General features: G+C 43.7%; 2 pseudogenes; one reads left to right on the top strand and one right to left on the bottom strand.

Moving 5' to 3' along the window:
* Positions 1 to 748: 748 nt before the first annotated feature.
* LOC114625481 lies at positions 749 to 2,682 on the top strand (annotated as a pseudogene).
* A 15,300-nt stretch (positions 2,683 to 17,982) lies between these two features.
* On the bottom strand, positions 17,983 to 19,676 carry LOC114625484 (annotated as a pseudogene).
* Positions 19,677 to 21,952: the final 2,276 nt, after the last annotated feature.

Below are 21,952 nucleotides of genomic sequence, written 5' to 3'. Positions count from 1 at the left end.
ACCTTGGATTTCCAAGTGAGGAGTAATACTTTTGATGCTTATACTCTATTGTAATTTGCTATTGCTACTTCATTGTCCCGGATGGGGACTTTCAGTTTGGTTGATTCCTAAGCTCTCAAAATCATTTGCAAAGACTCAATCTTCTACCATCTTCTAGGTCTGTATTAGAAGTTTTCTTTTGTAATATAAATAGACAGTTACCTCCAAAGGGATCTCTTTCTCCCTCCTTTCCTCTCTCACCCCTGTATGTGTTTGTATGTTCATGTGTGTTCATATTTGTGTGTAATCAACATTCTAGGTTGAGCTAGAAGGATTATTCATTGGGACATTGAACTTTTCTTTGCTTGTAGGAAAGTATCTTTATCCTCCCCTGAAGTCGGTACAGAGCATACAACGTATGCTTCAAGCTCAGAACAAATATATATCACCCCCTCCTACCATTTAAAAAAAAGAAAAAAGAAAAAGAAATCCCCAAATCAGTGCATTCGCTACCATATACTTTGATTAAATCATAGGAGACCAGCCACAACCAACCAGACAGGGGAAACCAGCATCAGTCTATGGAACCCAGGTACGGAGGCTGGTTTCTGCCCGGACAACTAGCTTATGACACCACAGTCCCTCCTCCCAACCGGAAGCAGCCCGCCCGTGCTGCCGACCTCCGGGTTCTTGGCGGTTGAGGTGCTTTCCATTCCGGTTGACTTCTGTTCCTGTGCTGGTCCCTCTCCCTGCTCAGCCTTGTACAGACATGAACCCCAGCGACCCCAGCTACTCCTTGGCTTCACTCTATGTGGGGGACCTGCACCCCAATGTGACAGAGGCAATGCTGTACGAGAAGTTCAGCCCAGCAGGGCCCATCCTCTCCATCCGGGTGTACAGGGACAGGACCACCCGCCGCTCGCTGGGCTACGCATCTGTCAACTTCCAGCAGCTGGAGGATGCGGAGCGAGCTTTGGACACCATGAATTTTGATGTGATAAAAGGCAAGCCGGTTCGCATCATGTGGTCTCAGCGGGACCCGTCGCTGCGCAAGAGTGGAGTAGGCAACATATTCGTCAAAAATCTGGATAGATCCATCGACAGTAAAACACTGTATGATACTTTTTCTGCCTTCGGTAACATCCTTTCCTGTAAGGTGGTGTGCGATGAGAATGGCTCCAAGGGTTACGGCTTTGTACACTTTGAGACACAAGAAGAAGCCGAAAGAGCAATTGAGAAAATGAACGGCATGTTCCTAAATGACCGCAAAGTGTTCGTTGGGCGCTTTAAGTCTCGCAGAGACAGGCAGGCTGAACTTGGAGCCAGGGCCAAGGAGTTCACCAATGTTTACATCAAGAATTTGGGAGAAGACATGGATGATGAAAGACTCCAGGATCTCTTCGGCAGATTTGGACCTGCCTTAAGTGTTAAAGTCATGACTGATGAAAATGGAAAGTCCAAAGGATTCGGATTCGTAAGCTTTGAAAGGCATGAAGATGCACAAAAGGCAGTGGATGAGATGAACGGAAAAGACCTCAATGGAAAACAAATTTATGTTGGTCGAGCTCAGAAAAAGGTGGAACGACAGACTGAACTGAAGCACAAATTCGGGCAGATGAAGCAAGATACGCACAAAATCGAGCAGGTACCACAAGATGGAAGCCTCAGATGCCAAGGTGTTAACCTTTATGTGAGAAACCTCGATGATGGTATTGATGACGAGCGGCTCCGGAAGGAGTTTTCTCCGTTTGGTACAATCACTAGTGCGAAGGTAACGATGGAGGGTGGGCGCAGCAAAGGGTTTGGTTTTGTATGTTTTTCCTCTCCAGAAGAAGCTACCAAAGCCGTTACAGAAATGAATGGCAGAATAGTGGCCACCAAACCACTCTACGTAGCTTTAGCTCAACGCAAAGAGGAGCGCCAGGCTCACCTCAGTAACCAGCACATGCAAAGAATGGCAAGCACCAGTGCCGTGCCCAACCCAGTCACCAGCCCTTTCCAGCCAGCACAGGGTCCTTCAGGTTACTTCATGACAGCTACACCACCGACTCAGAACCGTGGGACATACTATGCTCCTAACCAAACTACTCCACAAGGACCAAGTGCCCGTGGGAGTGCTCAGGGTGCGAGAGCTCATCCATTCCAAAACACGTCTAGTTCCACCCACCCATCTAATACAATGCCATCATTTAGTACTTCAGGATCCACTTCCTCACAGGCTGTACGACATCGTACTGCCAACACATCCACACAGATGATGGGCCCACATCCTGCAACTGCTTCTGCTGCAGCTGCTCCTGCGGCCCGTACAGTTACCCAGTATAAATATACTGCTGGAGTCCGAAATCCCCCCCCCAGCATCTTAATACACAGCCACAGGTCACCATGCAGCGGGCTGCTGTTCCTGCCCAAGATAAAGAATCCTTGACTGCCTCCATGTTGGCATCTGCTCCTCCTCAAGCTCAAAAGCAAATGTTAGGGGAATGGCTATTCTCTCTTATTCAGGCCATGCACCCTGCTCTCGCTGGTAAAATCACTGGTATGCTGTTGGAAATTGATAATTTAGAACTACACCACATGCTTGAGTCTCCAGAGTGTCTCCACACCAAAGTCGATGAAGCCATAGCTGTGCTGCAAGCCCACCAAGCTAAAGAGACTCCCCAGAAAACAGTGAGCAATATTACTGGTGTCCCAACTGCTTAAAGTTGAGCAGAAGAAAGCATAAAAACTCCTGCTTGCTTCCCTGAGGAAAAATATCTAGACATCGAGAAACTATGACAACAAAAAACAAACTAGAAACTAAATGAAAAGGAAAGGAATTTATAATCTCCTGTGCCAAATCAGTGTCAGGTCTAGTGAGCAATGCAAACCCCAGGTCACTTGGTTTAAGACAACAGATAACAGAAATAGTGATATTTAAAAACAAATTAATGTTATTGACTTTGGGGAAAGGATTTTCTTTTTAGGAAAGTGCAAAGATTGAAAGCATCATCTCTTACTTCAATTGTAATTCAAATAGCTCAAGATATCAATTTTAAGTAACAGACTGATACTTGAGCAAGGACCATGATTTGGATCATAATATCCTTGCTTTACTAAAGCTTCCTTAAAGAGTAAAAGGGAAAAATCATCATTGTTGGCTAACAATACCTCTGAGACTTCTGCAAGGGTACTCTTGTCTTATGGTATTTCTACTCAGTTGTTGCCGGATACAAAACACACGCCATCTGTAATTCACAACCCTATCAATTGATGTATCAAAGAACTGTCTTCAATTTAGAAGCTTCTGTCTGTGGCATGAACTACAGAAAGTGAATTTTAACAGCCATAAAGTTTACCTTCATAGTCTCTGGACTTCACTGAGCCACTTTCATAGCATCGAATGAACTAACTTACGTAAATATGTGCCTTCTTCAAACTCAATCTAACATTCAGATTACATTTATGCACTGGCATCTCTCCGTGTTTTGGAAGATACAGAGGTCCTGGTTGTTTTGGAGCTGTGGTTTGGAGGAATAGATGAAAAGCTAAAACAAAAGTGTTGGATCACTAACAACATACTATACAAAAACATAAAGGAGGAAAGAGGGAAGGAGGGAGGTAGGAAACTTGGAGACAGAGGGAGCAGTTTGGAGGGAAGAGGGTTAATCTGATTTTTTCAGGCCCTGAGAAAACCCAAACAGATATCAGGAAGACAGGCATGCCCTCTGGAGCAGATATGAGCTAAGTGGGTTCTGGAGAGGGAAGAGCTGGGGTTAGTGGCTTTCTCCACACAAAGAAGGAGGATTTGGGTAGAAAAGCAACATAACAAAGGGTTGGTTTTCACGAATATCGATCTATACAATAAACCTGTTTTTCACAAATACAAATGAACTTTTTAAGTTTAAATTACTTCTTTTGTGGTTTGATTACATTTGTGTTCCAAGACAGTAGTTCTCTGTCACTGAAAGATGCAGTAAAATCACTCTAAATACAAAGATTTATGTAAAACCTAATAGCAAACATCTATGCAAATGATTTCTAAATAATCATCTTCTGGACAATAGGTAATTAAAATACATTGTTCTCATTTTGGGATGTTAGTAGTCATTGATAATAGATTTCCATCCAACTTAAACCTAATAACTTGTCCAGTATTGAGAATATCAGGGTTGTTAGAGGACACCGAGAAGCAATGAAGTACAGGATTAAACACTTAGACTATGCAAAGATTGCAAAGATGTTCGACCTCATTAGGTCTTGGAAATGACATCAGACCTCATGCTTGCAGAAATGTAAATTCCCAGTGGTAGCAAATGTCACTCAGTATTGTATAAGAAGTTTCCTGCACTTCCAATTCAACTCCTTGGTAGGAATGTGGGAACCAGCCAGAAGCCTGGGTGCTCTTAGCTGGCACAAAAATTCACAAAGAAATATTGACTCACAGGAAACCCCATTAGAAAAATTAAAGCTGTGTTGATGCTATGATGCATGGCAGTGTAGTCAAAGTAACAGAGCAGTTTTGTGTGTGTGTCATTCACCCAAGTACTCACAGGATTAACTTAATCCCAGAGATCAAGTTAAACATAGATTTAGAAAAATACTTGCAAACTGCAGAAAACTCATGGTCTGCAAATAGAAATGTGCAGGGCACAGAGATGCAGATATGATAAATGGTGGGGCAACAGGTACCCTGTCACTTTGCCCCAGGAAAGACTCACATGATCACCCTACTCTTTGAGGATCACCCTCTGCCCACTTGAGATTCTGTCCACTTCATTTTTGCGGCACATTCAAAGCAGCAGCTCTGCCTGTTCGTCCTCACTGATAGCTAGTCAAAGGACTTCCACTAATCTTCATTTCAAAACTTTCAAAGTGAGAGACATAGCCGATGCTTTCAAAATAATGGTACATTTGGTAGAGATTTCATTATCTCTCTTAAACAGCAAGTTTCAGAAACTAAAACACTGCCCATATCTTCATGTGTTTTCATCAGATCTAATTCTTGTAGGCATTGAATGTCCCTGGGGAGGCAGTTATTTCAGCAAGTATATATACTTCTGTATCTCTATCTAGTTCTTTTCTTCAAAACTGAAAATTTCATTTTCTCCAATAGTTAGAAAGAAACTAAAACTGTTTGGTATTTACTTACTACTTCCTAAGGAAAGTCTAATTCTTGCCAAGAATGAAGTTCTCGAGAATGAGCTTATTGTTTCAGACCAGGTAAGATTGGTGTTCAGTCCAAAATGGCATATTGTCTCAACCACTGCTGAAACTGTGGTAGTGTATTTGTATGGCATGACATGGTATCTGAAACATTTCTCTCATTATCAGCATATGTTAGCTAGGACAAGGACTTGAAATTCTATTCTGAGGCCAGTTTTGTCAAGGAAGAGAAGGAGGCCAAGATACAGATGCCCCATGGTTTTTGGACTTTTGCATTCCATGAAAGATACTGACTGCTCTCTGTGTGTTGGTATGTGGGAAGGTCCTGTTGGGTTTCAAAGACTGCCTGCATGGATATAAGATGGTGATTTTATCAATAAACCATCACTGGCTTAAATATTTGAGCTCTAATGTAGCTAAATATCAGAGACATATTTGTTTCTTTGGGCCTACCAAACACTCAACACTTTGAGCCCTTCCCTCAGTGATTTCTGGCTCACTTAAATGAGCTTAGTAATTTTTCCAAATATTGTGACTGTATATGTTACTTCACTCCTGCCCTTTAACCAGTCATTGAGGTCTCCAAAGGTCCTGTGAACGCATTGTGATGGTCCCTGTCACTCTCTCTTATGCTGGAACATATATTAAAAATAGTGACTTTAGTCAGCCACTAAGTGCACAAGACCTGTGTATGAGATCCCACATGGGTGTTAATGCTGTCTGCCCTCTTTGTGCTCTGAAGAGTAGATTGTGTAGGTTGATTTTTGAAGAAATGGTTCTAATGTGTTTATTATAACAAGATAATAGTAGTGAGAAACCAGTGTGGGCCTGACCCTTATTAGAGACAGTTGAATGCCTTCTCAAAGGCCCCAGAGTCTTTAAAAACTGTAAAAACAGATACAAAAAATGAGAAAGATTAGTTATTTCTGCTTATAAATAAAAGGCATCTTAAATCCACATTATAGTTCTCAGCCTTTGCCAGAGAAGCCCCCACTTATTGTAGGCCACAACTAGTGCAGGAACAAATAAAGCATAAAGCACCACGAGAGACAGAAGTTGAGAATGATACTGAAAATTTTAGGGAACTTCCCCCTACAGGTCAGTACATGTTACTGGAGAACTGTGGTCTCTAATAAAATTCTTGATCTTTTTAATTAAAGAGTTTATACACGGACAGAAACAGAAGCTCAAGGAAAATTTTATTAGAGTTTAGAAGAGAAAACTCAGCAGCTGGCCTGAGGAAGAAGATGTAGAAGAGGAAGAGAGAAAGCCATGGCCTCTGAGCTAAGCTGGCATGGAGATCAGCCACAGGTTGAACAGATAGCCACACAGCAGGGAGAGGGCCTGGAGACAGAGTGGAAGGGCCTCAAGCTTTAGGGAAATGGTGCTTAGAAAACGAATAGAAGAGAGGGAAAGTTACCCTTTGTGAGTAGAGTTACATAGCTGCCTGGTGGTGACGATAATCTACTGTGCAAGGGATTCTGGGGAGAAAAAGTACATTATCTCATCAAAGGGAAGTATTTCTTCTTTCTTTTTAGCATGGCTTAGGGTAAACCTGAATTCCTGCCTGGGTGCTGCCTTGGTCCATCCTTGATGATGATGGACTGAACCTCTGAACCTATAAGCCAGCCCCAATAAAATGTTGTCCTTATAAGAGTTGCCTTGGTCATGGTGTCGGTTCATAGCAATGAAACCATAACTAAGATGCAGGTGTAAGATGAAACCACAGAGTCATTTTGATTTGCACTTCCCTGATGACTAAGGACTTTGAACATTTCTTTAAGTATTTCTCAGCTAGTAGGGATTACTTGGTTGAGAATTCTCTGGTTAGCTCTGTTTAATTGGATTATTTGGTTTGCTAGTGTCTAATTTTTTGAGTTTTTAAATATATTTTGGTTAAAGAACATGTGTGAGCTGAGCGAGACCCCTTACACATATGTAGCAGATGTGCAGCATGGTTTCCATGGGGGTCCCCTAACAATCGGAGCAGGAGCTGACTCTGATTCTGTTGCCTCCCTTTGGGTCCCTGTTCTCTAGCTGGGCTACCTTGTCTAGACTCAGTGGGAGAGGATGCACTTAGTCCTGCCGAGACTTAATGTGCCAGGGAGGGTTGGTGCCCATGGGAGCCTTCCCTTTTCAGAGGAGAAAAGGTAGGGAGGGTGAGGGTGGGAGAGGGGGGACAGGAGGGAGGGAGCTACAATTGGGATGTAAAGTGAATAAATAAATTAGAGAAAAATTAATTTTTAATTATTATTTTCATTTAATATATTGATCATATTCTTTCCCATCCTCATACTCCTCCCTTATCCTTCCTACCTTCTTATCCACGGAATGCCATATTCTCTTTCTGTATATTAAAAAAAAAACAAAAGTAACAAGAATAAAAACAGCAAAAATCAGTAAGACAGAAAGTAAAGAAACAAACAAGAAAGAATAAAAAAAACAACAACATGAGGCCCATTTTGTGTTGGCCAACCACCCCTGAGCATGCAGCCTGCCCTGAAGTACTGTTAACATGCCAGTGACATCCATTAGTGAAAACTGGTTCCCCTCTTCCAGCAGGTATCAGTTGCCAATAGCTTCTCGGTTAGGAGTGGGACCTTCTCCTTCTGTGTTGAGATTATCTGGTTTGAATTTGTGTAGGTCTTGAGTGTCCTGCCACAGTCTCTCTGAGTTTATATGTAGCCCAGTACTTTTTATGTCTGAAAGACAAGTTTCTTGGAGTCACACAACTCATGGCTCTCAGAATCCTTCTGTGTCTCTTTTAGCATAGCTTGAGCCATAAGGGGAAGGAGAATGGTATAGACAGCCATCTTATTTAATCTCTCTCATTCTCTATACATTTCACTTTTTCTAATGCTCTGGTCTGGATATAGTTTGAGGGTTTCTCTCAGAGGTCCATGTGCTAAAATTTAATCTTTATTGTAAGTATTTAAAAGGGAAGACATTTAACTGTAATGTGGGAAACAGAGACAAGGCCTTTGAAAAGTGATTAGGATTAGATATGGTTTATGTGTGTGTGTGTGTGCTGAAGATCCAATGATTGATTCCTGTTGGTACATACACACACACAAATATAGACACACAGACAGATAGGCACATGGTCACATATACATAAATATAGACACACAGGCATATAGGCACACAGTCACACACAAAAACACAAACACACAAATGAAAATACAGACAGACACACAGACACAGACCCACAGAAGCACATACAAATACAGACAGACACAGACACACACAAACACATGTAGACATATGGACACAGACAGACAGACACACAGACAGACAGACACACAGACACACACACACACACACACACACACACACACACACACACACACATTTCCTTGTGTTTCTTTGCTGTCTTCTAATTCTCCTAATTAGGCATCACCAAATCTATTAGACCTGGTATCTCTGGAATGATGAACCAACCTGAACATCATTTTCTTTTTTTATACTGTTAACCTTCTTCAGATATTTTGTTACAGTATTGAAAAACTAATCAATTCTACTCAAAGGTGGAATTGTCCTTTAGCTGCCTGGGGAAGGACATTCCACAAACACACTTCCACCTTCTCCCACTTCCTGTTACGGCTGTGTTGTTGCTTATCACACCTGTTATTTGGTTTTGGAAATCAACTTTCAACTTGTGTTGATTTTATCTGTACATATTTGTTTTCCATTGTGTTAGTGTCTGGTTTTACAATGGCCCTTTTCTATTTTCTGTGAGAGACTTTAAACAGTGTGTTCAGTTGAATATTAGTTGATTCCTTCAGTCTACCTTCTTGCTTAATAAACTTATTTAAGACACTTCAAAGCTCTGACTTGTCTCCTTACTAAGTCCCATAGCTCTTAATTAGTGTTGTTTTAAACATTCAGTTTTAATGACTTTTAATATTTAATTATGCCCTTTGGTCTCCTTTAGTTAGAAAGGACTCCTGGTCTTCTCTCTTTGTCTCTTTTGACCTTCATAGTTTTGAAAAGTAAACCCAATTATTTCAAGGATGGTTTCCACCTATGGTTTATTGGGACCTCTTCTCCTTGGTATTCCTCATTTTAGCCATGATGTATGCAGGTGCCAATACCATTCTTCTTCTTCTTGAGTTCAAGTGGCTTCTTAAGCTGAAGTTTTATTGAGGACTGGTGTTCTTCTAGGATTCTGGGAAGTGATCAGGCATCATCTCTGCAAGTGTTATCTCCTCTGTCATCTTCAGGTTAGGGAGAAAGTGGGCTGTTTCTGTCCCCACACCAGTCTCTTGGCTGTTTTTTTTTCTCATCATATATGATTCAGTTTGGAAGCATTTATGTGGATCCTCTACATCATGGTCCTTCCTTTAACTGTGTCTCCTCTGTTGTTGAGAATGGTTATGTTGGTTGGAGTTTGGTGAGTAGTTTAGCAATATAAAAGCAAATGCCTCCCATCGCTCAGAACTTTCTAGATGAACTGAATCACCCTCCTGGTTTGGAATATTTCATCTGATTTCTACAGTTGCCTTGTAGTTCTTTGGGTCTCAGATACCTGGGAATCTCTCATGCCCTTGGTAAGCTAGACTATTTAAAATCACTTGACCATGGCACTCTCATTCATAACCTCAGAGAGGTTAGCCTGGGATTTCTCATAAAGCAAGTATGGCATGCATCTCTGCTAAAATACTGGTCACTATTGTCTTAGCAACTAAAGTATGCCACGTGTCAAACTCAGAGTCTGTGTAAAGTAGGTCTGGTCATGACATGGTGAGTTATTTTGACACTTTAATGACTCACTGGCCATCTCTCAACCTCCAGCATTTTGTTCAGTTATTCTATCTTTTAACTTCTAGAATTTTACTTATCTCCTCAGTTTCTTTCTAAATTTAGATAATTTCTTTATCCATCACCCTTGGTTTTAATTTCTACTTTTATTTGTTAAATGTCTTAGATATATTTTTGTCTGCATCAAATAATTTCAAATATGTGGTCAGAATAGTTTTGTAAATTTTGATTTCATGTAAATATCAATCATTGCATTTATTTTTTCAGGACATAGCTACTTATTTATTGGATTTGAGTTTCTTACAACTTTAATTAGATCTATCTGGTCCCTATCTTTTAGCTTATAGTCTCCAGAAAACAAAAACAAAACAAACAAACAAACAAAACAAAAAACCTTGTTTCCCACTTATCTAAGGTCATGATGAGACATGACATTAGAAGGTTAGACATTGAGCCCTTTATAAAGGGCTCTACTTAGTACTCTACTTAGACACAGAGACTTAGAGAACAGTGAAGATCAAAAGATGTCTTACTCAACAGAGCCTGTGTTTTTTCTGGAAGCTGAGGACACCTTGTGGCTCTACCAGGCTGTGAGGACAGGCTGAAGGGCTGGCAACTACCAAGAGGAGGAACTAAATAGCTAGCAGTTTAATCTTGGACTCTTGGCTTCAAAATCTATGAATGAATTTCTACTAATTTATTAACCCAGCCTGTGGTGTTTGGTAATGGCCAACATAAGCCCTGTCAAGTCAAATACTGTTGTAGCAGATACTTAACACGGGAGAGACGTTCAAACCGCAGGATGGCCAGAGGGGAGAAAGGAGTTTAAAGAACACATTTGAAAAGTCCTAGAGTTTTGAAAGAGAAAGTGATTAAAAGTGATTCTGAAATGTGCCATAGGAAATGAGGAACATATTAAAAATCATAGGAAAGAAAATCTTTGACGTAAAATGGAAAATAACTCGGCTGAACTATGTTGTATAGCTCAGTGAGATGTAGCAAACGTGATGAAGTGAGGTTGTTAGCAGAGCACGTTTTTAAGCAAAACTTTGAGTTATGACTCAGCTTCTTCCTTTTGCCTATAACAAAATGCCAGAGGAGACAGGTAGATTGAATTGGGAATTCTAAAAAAATAAAATAAAATAAATAAAAAAATGGAGGGGGAGGGGGGAGTCATAGCATGCATAGCATTTTCAGTCTGCTCATTTTGAGATGTTGCAGAGCAAAGGCCAGTGGCAGGAACTTCCAAGTCAAACATCATGAAGATGTCTCAGTTGGAGAAATATTTGATATACAGTTTAGATTATAGGTGTCACCTTCAAAGCCAAGCCAGGACCTTAGCAGAGACCAGGAATGGAGACAGGGTGGTCCCAACAGAAACTCTGCCCACCTACCTGACCAAAGAAGGAAGAGATGGAACAAAGCAAGGGAAGGCAATCAGAGTCCTGGAATTCCTTCTGATGAAACAGTGGATCTGTCTGTCTGTAAGCAATTAATATTCACAGGATGAGGAAGAATATCTCTCAAAATATCCCAGAGAAGTTCAGCCATGCTAATCTCTCCAAAGGCCTAGGGTTCTAAGGCTTGCCTGTCTCCTCAGTTTCAATAAGCCAGTAGTCACCACCTGAGACCTAAGGGGAGAAGGCTGCTACATGAGTCCCAGAACATCGAGCCAGGTTCCTTATGGGTACATCAGACTAAATGTCAGTGAAGACTATTCCCAAGAATCAGGAAGTACTTAGGGCACCTCGAGTCTTTCTTATTTCAAGTTTTCTTGCTTTTGGAGTGGTAAGATGACCGTATGCCTTTCCTGACACTGTATTTTGGTTGCGAGTACAGAGGATGGTTCACAGGGTTGCAGGTGAAACGCTGCCCAAAGTACCTGCCTCAGGATCAATAGTAGCTCCAGCCTTGTTGCCCCTCTAACTGGTACAGATGACATCAGATGAAGACCTGGAGTTGAAGTGGTTAGGAGGATGAGCTAAGAGTTTCCAGGATGTTGGGATGTTGGTGTTTGTGCTTAGTTTGTGAGAACAGCATCAGTTTTAGAGTCCAGGGGCCAAGGTGTTAAGAGTTGAGCTTTGTCCTCTGGGTCTCTCATATTGAAGCCATGCTTCTACTATGCTGTAGCCATATTTGGAGATAAGATATGCAAAGTAAGAATTAAGCTGAACAGAACTTTGAGGATTAGATTTCAGTCTAATATGCTAGAATATTTGTAGGACAGCCTCAGGAAAGGCCATGAAAAAAACAACCAGAAATCAGCTGTCTACAGGGTAAGTTAGTATACTCCTGGACACCTCAGCCTATCAACTATGAAGAAAATACATACAGTGTTTAAACCACTCAGTTATGGCAGGCAAAGAAAAACAGTCCAGGCACCTGAGTGTTTGCTGCAACCTCCACACACCAATGTAGTAGGCATTGACCCCGGTTCCCCACTGTGGGCAATAATTAAGCATGCTATTGTAATCTAGAGTCCTGTGCCAGAGCACAGAAATGTTCTCGTCCCTCACCCCCACTGTCCCCTCTTCTCTACTTAACTCCTTTCCCACACAGACAGTTGCCTTCACCTTTGTCCCCATCATTGTCTTGTCTCTGTCTTCAACCATCATATCTACCTGTCAAATTTCATCAGCACATCCACTCTTGAGGACCATCAAGCAGCATACTAAACAAGCCCTAAGCACTAGACACTGCTGGAGAAAACTCAGTCACTTTCAAGCTGTTCTCCAGGTTTGTGTTGTCTCCAGTCCTGCATTCTTCTGGACATGTTTCTATTTACTACTGGCTTTTAATATATAACCTCATGTTTCACTTCACAAAGAAAATTGGGGCCCTCTGAAAGGAAATTGCTTAATGCCAACCCCACTTTACCTGTCAGGCCACCTGAAGCCAGCGGCTCTTGCTACCTGCAGCCATTGGCTTTCTCGTCTGTGCTATTAGAAGGGAGGCAGGAAATCCCATTTGCAGCCAACTCCAGGATTCTTATCTGGCTTCTGTATCATCTCATCTCGTCCCACCATTTATCATATCCATCCACAAGTTCATTTATTCTTTCATTTAAGGAGACTCTGGATGAGGTTGCAACAGAAAAGGCAACTATATGCAGGCACTGAGTGTGAGCAGTGAGGTTCACTTGGAAGAGAGAAACGAGCTTGTGATCAGTGAGGTGAGAGTTATCCCCCGACAGCTACGAAGCAGTGTCTCTTAGATGCCCTCAGGATAGTGCTGAGCCCACAGTCCCAGCCGATGCTCCTGGATCCGCACTCCATCTGGACTCAGTCAGTGAGATGCATGACAGCATCTGCCACAAGGTGTGTGCCGCCTCATCGAGGCTGTCCTGAAATCTTCTGGCAAAGCTGATGGAAAGGCATAGGTTGATCCTGAAGGAGCTGTTCTCCATCTCAGGGGAAGAAGGATGAAGCTGATGCAGAGAGCTAGGAGGATTCTAGCCATGTCTGTAGACTTCTGGGTCCGTGCTACAGTGAATATCTGTCTTTCATCTGTCTCTGTCTCCTCTGCCTCTCTGCCTCTATCTCTGTTTCTCTCTCTCCTTCCATGTCTTCTTTCCTTCTTCCCTCCCTCCTTATTCTGGCTCTGGCTCTTCTTGATAAAGGAACAGAATACTGAATAATCATGATTAACTTAAAATGGCAAAACCCAAGACAGAGTAAAATTCAGATAACAGAAGCACTCTCAGCACAACCTGTCACACCATAATCCCAAATAACACCGGAAAGGGGCTAAGAGCACTTTGCAGCCAAATTTAAGTGAGTGAATGTCTTATTCAAGGTCATACCATTGCAAGGTGGGTTGTTTGAAAGGAGGTTGTTGGTACCAAATAAAGTTATATTTCCAACACCTAAAGCTCAGATTTCTTCACCATCAATAAAAGATGGAATGGACGTGGTGGGTAGAAACCCAGAGCCAGATAAGACAGACAGCAGTAGAGCTAAGAGCTCTGGGTTCTCATTTACACTTCTAGACGGATGGTACTGCTGGGTCTGTGCCGATTAATAAAGACATCTGAAGGCAGAGGGGAGAAAGCCGTTCTACTCTGGATATATTTAGTATGAAATACGTCCAGGTGGAGAAGAAGAGAAGCCCTTACTCAGCACATTCAAGGACGCGACTCTCAAAATTCTCCCAGACTTCTGAAATATCTGTGCTCTATGGGTTTTCTGTTACTTTTTAATCAATAGAAGCCCTGTGTTTAGGTTTCTAAATAGTAAGTGAGAATTACACACACACACACACATACACACCCTGGATAGTTCTCTGGAAAATTAGCCTGTGTTTGTCAACACCATCTCCTTATTTGCGAACAACTACTCCATGTACTAAAGTTGGGGGCTATTCTCCTCTTGGGGTGTTTGTTGGTTTCCAAGGTCTTGTTGCTTTCTAATTCCCACACGAGGCAGAACTCAGTTCCTATTGGGCATTCCTTGGCAGCAGTAGGATTAGGTGGGTCCTCAATGTACTACAACAGATGTTGTTATAGCAGATTAAAATGAACCATGCAGAGACAACAGGGAGGAAGGCCTGGCAAAGATGCAGGCAGAGATTGGAGGGAGACAGTTGCAATCAGGGGACTGCCCACAGCCACTAGAACCCAGAAAAGGCAAAGGCAGATCTCCACATAGACTTTGGAGGACTGTGCTTCTGACTTTGGGCTTTCAGTGTCCCAGGATTGTTAGGAAATAAACTGCTGCTGTTGTACAATTCAAGTTGTAGTGATTTGTATCAAGAGATGAATACAGAAACCAGGAGTCATGTGAGTTCTGGGGGAGACACACCTGGCAAATCCACTGACATGCATACTTAGAGTGTCCCTGGTTCTGAAGATTCAAACAGAAAATTAGAGTCATGGGTTTGGGTAGGGAACAGCTTAGACCATTACTCAGTTACTAGTACACTATCTGTGAACTGAGACGTATTGAGCAGTGATATTTTCTTTAAAAATTATTTATTATTTAAAATTTTTGTTACATATGAATGTCTATTTGCACGAATGCATGATACAACTCTATGGAAGTCCTTGGAGACGAGAAGGGGGTGTAGGCTGGAGTAGAGTTACAAACAGTTGTGAATCATCAGAAGTACGTGATAGCATCCAAGGTGCATATGCATTTTGCAACTGCTGGGTAACAGTGGCTCTGTCCCAAGGCGGGAGTTCCTTCACACTTAGTTTCAAGGCTTCTTTCTTGACACAGATTTCATCCTTGACCCTGGCAGAGAGGACGACATCCTGTTGGCCTCCAGTCCTCCATGTCCAGCAGTCTTAGACTGCCCTATTCTCTGGCTCTCTCAGACACAGGGCCACAGCCCTCTCATCAGCCTCCTGATCCTCTCACACTTTCTCAGCATTACCCAGCACACCCACATGGGTCTTCCGTGTCTTGAATTTATTGTCAAAAGATTCTGTGTTTGTTTTATTTTTCCCATCTCTGACCATCTACTCATTTTTGTTTTGCTAATTTCCAAGTCCAGTCTTGTTGGGCTGTGGCATGAGCACGAGTGTGGGTACTGTTGGGTTGAATTGTGTGTCCCATGTCTGTTGCCTCAAGGGGCTGGGGCTGCAGCTCAGGGAGGCAGAGACTTGGGAATTTGACTGAGTTCACTCCATGCTGTGCAGGGTGGACATTGGGCTGTGAGAAGCTGCAGGGCTTTGTTCCATGGGTAGAGAGAACACAGTCTGAGGTCCCAGGGGGACTGAGCTCTTGGGTTGTGGGTCCTCAGGCCAAGGCAGCCAGGAACTGACTGGTTCTCAGCCCTTGGGCTCTCAGGCACCACTGTGGAAGGACTGAGACCAGTGTGTATGGGCTGGATCAACCCTTCTCTACAGTCCCCCATGGTAAGCCCCAAAGAAAAGAGATTGTCCAGGTCTTAAGATATTTATTGTCATGGCAGAAAATGGATGAAGCTATACCCAGTATTCTGAGGGCAGGTCTGAGGTTAAATACCTTTTGCAAGGAGGAGAGTCTGGAAAGGAATGGTTAATTGGCTATGCACTCTGGCTTTTAGGTATCTCATAAACATGGAGATGTCTTGAGGCTCTTCGGCCTGTGTCACACCTTGTACCCGATGGGCACAAACCTATCTGTGGGAGGGGCTGTAGCTATGTGAAAGGAGCCAGGGCCCAGGAGCAAGGTCAAATTCCTACCATCCCTGGAGGATCTCCAGGGTTCAAGGCCTGCACTCAACCAGGTACCCAGCTGTCTCTCACGCCCCACACAGTCTCACTTTGTTCTAGGCCAAATCTGAACCACCCTGGACAGCCCCACACCTCCCACTGCTGGGGCAGTTCAGATGTCCTTTTCTATCTTGACCAGGATAACCAGGTTTAGCACTGAAAGCCCCATGTCTTGGTAAGCCCTTCAGTTCCTAGTGAACCAAATGACTCGTGGATCATCCTATTTGATTCCCGAAAAACATCCCATTATGGTTTGAATCTACTAACATCTCCAGAGAGCTCATATGTTGGATGTTTGCTCTCTAATGAGTGAAGCCACTGATAAACATATAAATCCCCAGATGAATGGATTATTAGGAAGTGGGGCTAAGTAGATACCTCGGGGTGTGTCTTGTGTCTGGCCCCTTCCCACAGGCCTCTCTGATTAGCATTAAGCTGGGTTGCCACATGCTGTGCTGTCCCTCTGTGTTGCTTTTCCTTTCTCAGACCGGAAAAACCACTAGAAACATTCAGGTTTTGTAGTTCTGAACCAAATAAATCTTTTGGGGTTACTTTTCTCAAGGATTTTGTCAAAGCAACAAAAATGGACTAGCACAAAACCCTTTGGTTTAATTTTCAAAAACACTCAAGATCCAAATACTTCTTCCTGACCCCTTCCTCATCTGAGCAGCTTTTGTCTTGTTAGCAATGTCTCTGACATCCCAAAGTTTCCTTTTTTTCCCTTTATGTGCAATTCTTTCTTTCTTTCCTTCCTTCCTTCCTTCCTTCTTTCTTTCTTTCTTTCTTTCTTTCTTTCTTTCTTTCTTTCTTTCTTTCTCTTCCTCTCTCTTTCTCTCTCTCTCTTTCTTTCTTTCTTTCTTTCTTTTTCTTTCTCTCTCTCTCTTTCTCTCTCTTTCTTTCTTTCTTTCTTTCTTTCTTTCTTTCTTTCTTTCTTTCTTCCTTTCTTTTTCAGGGAAACTGACATTTGGTTTTATTGTGCCAAGGACATTACAGATGGTGGATCTTGTCAACACCTGCAGTGCCCAGTTGCCCCATCTACTAAGACTGTTCCCACTCCCTAAATTCAAATCTTGGGTAGTGGCCATGATTTCTGAAGACTCCCCACCTCAAGTCTCCAAACAGACTATCGGTGGTGGAAGGCAAGGCAATGCAGCAAGGTCCAGGCCTCACTGTCCAAGGCCAGTCTGCCATCTGCAACTCCTGAACCTTCCCTCTGGCTCACATCTTTGGCCCTTCCAAGGAACTAGGGGCCAAAAGACAGCAGAAATCCATCTCTTTCTTGCTCTCTATATCCCATGGACAGCCTGCCTAGCTCCAAACCAGAGATGCCATCCTCACAGGGCCAACATTGCCATGTACATTGTTTTTGATTTGTTGATTTTTGTGAGATATTTTTGTGAGATAAAGCACATTTTAATCAAGAAAATTTTAACATTGAAGGCTTAGATTCTTCAGGTCCTAGGGAGGAAAATGTCCCACTTCCACTTTTCCTGTCATCATTGTTGGGAAGGGGTGACAAGTTTATCTGATCTTTAAAGAAGGGTGAGCAGAAGACTTCCTTCATCTGAATGTCTCTCTTCTGGGGCTGCCTGGCTGCCAGATGGTCTGTCTCTGTGGGCCTCTTGCTTACCTTCTGTACCCTTTCCAGAGTCCCCTGTGGGATGCTGAGATGGTGCTGTGCAGGGGACAATAGAGCATATCAGATGACCGAGACCAATGGTGGTGGCAGGGATGAGATGGATGGAGTGTGTGGGTGGGCTAGCCAGAGGGAAGTGGAAAAGAAGGAAAGGAGGAAACAAAGGAAGGAAGCCAAGAGGGAAGAAAGCCAAAGAAGTTTGGGTGGCATCCAAGGGCAGGAGTTGGGGACTGACTGGGGATGGTGTCCAGTCCCTGGGTCACCATCAACTCTTGTCTGGGGGTGGGTCTCTGTGCACTTTGTTTTTCTTCATACTATCTTGGTATTCCTGTTGGGACACTGCCAGCACTGATGCTAGGATCTTATCATCATCCCAATCATTCAGACCTGCAAAGGTAGAGGGGGACATCAGCTGGGTGAGAGCTGGGTACTCCAGAGCAGGGTAGAGGGACACAAGAGGAGAGATGGTCCGATCAGCACTTGCTGAGAACTGACTGCTTGCACCTGGTGCACAGGGTGAAAGAGGTAACACAGTGCCTGGAGAAGAGGGCTTAATGCCTAGCTGGGCGTGCAGTTCAGAGTGCTCAGGTGACAAGGCTGAACTTTGTTGCTGTGGGGACTGACTAGTCCATTCCTCCAGGCCACTGGAGGGCACTGCTGTGGCTGACCTGCGTGTAGCACTGGCTTTCTGGGGCTGGCTAGCTCCCCAGACCTGGCGGGCCTGTTTCTCTTGATCCCTCAGCCACTGCAGATAAGATTCTTTAGCTACCTGCTCCTCTGTGGCCTCATTTGTGGCCTCCCAGTCTGTAGCTCGTTTCTTGTCTTCCAGCACTTACTGTTCAATCCATGACTCTTCTAAGGTCTTTATGGCACTCTTCATCAGGGACTGCTCTGCAAACCCTGGTTTAAATAATGGTAGGCCCAGCTCCACACCAATAGTGAGTGGCCTTGTTAGGATTCACCACTGAATTATAGTGGATATTCCGGTGGTAGCTGATGCAGATGGGTTCATCTTCATTTTGATGGATCCCATGGAATGTGTTGACAGGTTCTGTGCTATATTGATATACCTCCACAGGACCATTGTACATCTCTGCCATAGCCTGCATCTCAATGTGGTTGCCATGACAGTTGGTTTTCCACTTCCGATTGAATATAGGTGGTGAAGTCTTCTGTAACATAGTTGGAGAAGCAATTGGCATTCTTCATCAGATAGTCCATGCAATGCTTTCGCACAACGTCGTGTGTGTCCTGGTCTCTATACACCTGGTCAGCTACAGCCCGGAATAGACAGGCACCGTCCTCCTTCATCTACTTGATGATGAAGTCTTTCTTATCCCGCAAGGCCTTTTCTCCTGTTTTACAAGGGCAGGATCCATGGCTTCCATTCATGCTGCAGCAGTTTCATATTCGTCTTCACTGTTATAGCCAGCTCCGACCTCTTCACATTCCAGACTGACCCGGCCATCTGTGCCAACACAGCCGCTTGCTGTGCCCGTCCCCCTCCACCTCACAACAGCAGCTGCCCACGCCCACTGCACCACCCACGTCTGCCACCACCCCTGCTGCGCTCCCCCCCACTGCAGTTGTCACACCAAGAGTGTCACCAGGACCTCTGCTGAGGCCACCAGGGCCCCCACAAGGAGGTGGAGAAGCCTGCTGTGGCTGAGGGGCCGCAACTGCACCAGGCAGCATGGATAGTGCCCAATGATGAAGAGCACCAGATGGCTCCAGTGGCGGGCCCTGAGGTGGTGGTGAAGCTTGGGGACTGCTCCCAGAACTCTGGAGTCACGGTCGCACTCTCCTCCACTCACGCCCATTTCGCCACCGCTGCCCACGCCCACACCCCTACCGCACCGAGGCTCTGGGGACAGCGACCCCAGGCAGCATCTGTTCTGTCTGTTCTTTGCCCGGGTAGGCATCAGGAGGTGGCGGCTTCTTCTAGGGGAGAAGAGTCATGGCAGCACCACCAAGTACCCCACAGCAAACTAGACACAGAGCGCAATCCTTTCTTAACAGTCTCAACCCCTTGTTTTGAGAAGGGGATGGGGGTGGGGTGGAGTGGGGGGACAGTACTGTGTATCCAGCACTGGCCTTGAACTTGCTATAACCCAAGATGACTTTGGGTCTCTGATCCTTCTGACCCTTTCTCTACCTCCCAATGCTGGGATTACAGGCACATGCCACAACACCCAGCTTATAGGATACTCAGGAGCTGAGTGCTGGGCCAACTGAGCCCTTTAAATTGTTATTAGTCAACTTAATGAAATACAATAATACATGTGTATAATGTATTTGGACTGTATTCACCTCCATTACCCTCTTATCTCTATACGCTGGCCTATACTTCTCTTATCAGTTAATCTCACTTCTACCTTTATAGCATTTTTTGTGTGACCCATACATTTAATTAGGGTTCCTTAAAGGAGGGTGGGTGAGCAGCAGTTGACAGTTGCGTGGGCAGCCTACCCACTGGCTATTAACTTCTGAATATTTATGCTTCTCCCTGTAGATTGATCTTAGCTTTGGTCAGGAAGCTTCTTTTTATGGTGGACAGTGTCTACTACAGATATTCCTAACTGGTCTAAATGCAGAGAATAGGTGGACACTGAGTGCATCTCCCCAAAGGGGCATCCACATAAGTGATTTTTTTATCTATCTATCTATCTATCTATCTATCTATCTATCCATCTATCCATCCATTTCACAGTTTTTGGAATAGTATATAATTTCTTATGTGTGTCTCTTATCCACCTCTAAACCCCACTGGTACCAAGAAAAGTTCATGAAAAAAGACTGTATTGTTGGTGAATATCTGTACTCCCAGTCCTGAGCATAAACTCAGAACATGGCAGTTACTTGGATATATCTCTGTTGGTCTCTTTGTGATGCTGGCTTAAGTTCCCATCAGATATTCATTTCTGTGCAAGTCCTTCATCCTGTGGCCTGTTGGTGTGGTGCGAGGGTATGCTCCCTGGGTGTGTGCATACCCTAGTTCAAAGAGAATCCTCTCAGGTATGTTTTTACAAGAATCCTAAGACCAAGGAACAGGGAGGAATGTTCCACTGAAGTTTTCTATTGTTCTTTCCCTCCCAAGGGTCCCCCACCCCCAATCCCTGAATTCCAATGAGCTCAAGGCACAGCAGGAATCTCTCTTGTTAGAGCTGGAGCTTCCCTTCCACTGGAAGCTCCCTTTTGAATTGTGCTGTACCTTGGTCTGCTTCTCCCCTATTACAAGATAAGTTTCTGTGACGCAAACACCTTACTCATGCCTGAAGTCTGTGGTACCCTCTAACAGTAGTTTCTGAAAGAGGTGCCAATCAATCACATTTTTGCAATAAAAAAACCCCAACAAATGGGATCAGAACTTACCAGAAATTTGCTTATGGGACTTAAATGGGCATGCTCTGGGTCTGCTGTGCGCTGCAGCTGGCGTGTTGAGCCTGGCCATTGTGGACAGTGAGAAGAACAGCAGTTGCCTGTGTTGGCCCATTAGAACTTAATTGCCTGTGTATCTTCTGCCTCTGGGCTTTAGCAAAGGGCTGTTTGCAGCCCAATTAGCCTCCAGGTTCCTCAGATTTGGTTTTGTAGATATTTAGCCCTGCAATCTACAGTAGGAACGACACATAATTAGAGTGGTGGTGAATCACTCTCCACAGAGGTGGATCTCTGCCTCCTACCAAGGTGGCTAAGAATAGCTCTAGCAGGCATGTCTTCAAAGAACAAAGCTAAATGCTTTGCCTGTAAAAACTCCTCCTGGGGACTAATAAGAAAGCATGATGAGAATCAAGAAAAATAATTCGTCAGCATGCAAGCTCTGTACTGGAGACCTTGGGATGACCAGAGAGGCTACTGAAATTGTGAGCATTTTATAATAAAAGAAGATGGTAGCTCGCTGCTCATTTCATAGAGAGAAATTACCTAAATTTGTACCTTTAACTTTGCACAACAATCAGGAGTTTTGCATAACAGTGAGCTGACTTAAGTATAGTCTTTGAAAATGGAGACCGGTAGGGTGGAATGGGTAGCAAGTTTTCAAATGGTTATAGATTCCAAAGCTAGTACTTTACTTCTGGCATCCCTTCTCCAAAGGAGCAGAACCCAGCCTGGTCCAGAGAGGCTGTGAAGCTGAGACTCAGACTTTAGCTGAAACATAAAGATAGGATTAAGAGATGATCTCATGTCATCAGCCACCAGCAAGAGTGGAGAAAGAACTGCTCAGTCAGGCTTGGTTA

The sequence above is a fragment of the Grammomys surdaster genome, unplaced genomic scaffold (genome assembly GCF_004785775.1).
Source record: "Grammomys surdaster isolate TR1022 unplaced genomic scaffold, NIH_TR_1.0 218, whole genome shotgun sequence".
Lineage (NCBI taxonomy): Eukaryota > Metazoa > Chordata > Mammalia > Rodentia > Muridae > Grammomys > Grammomys surdaster.
The sequence above is the reverse complement of the archived record's forward strand: the minus strand, read 5'-3'. Positions and strand labels throughout refer to the sequence as shown.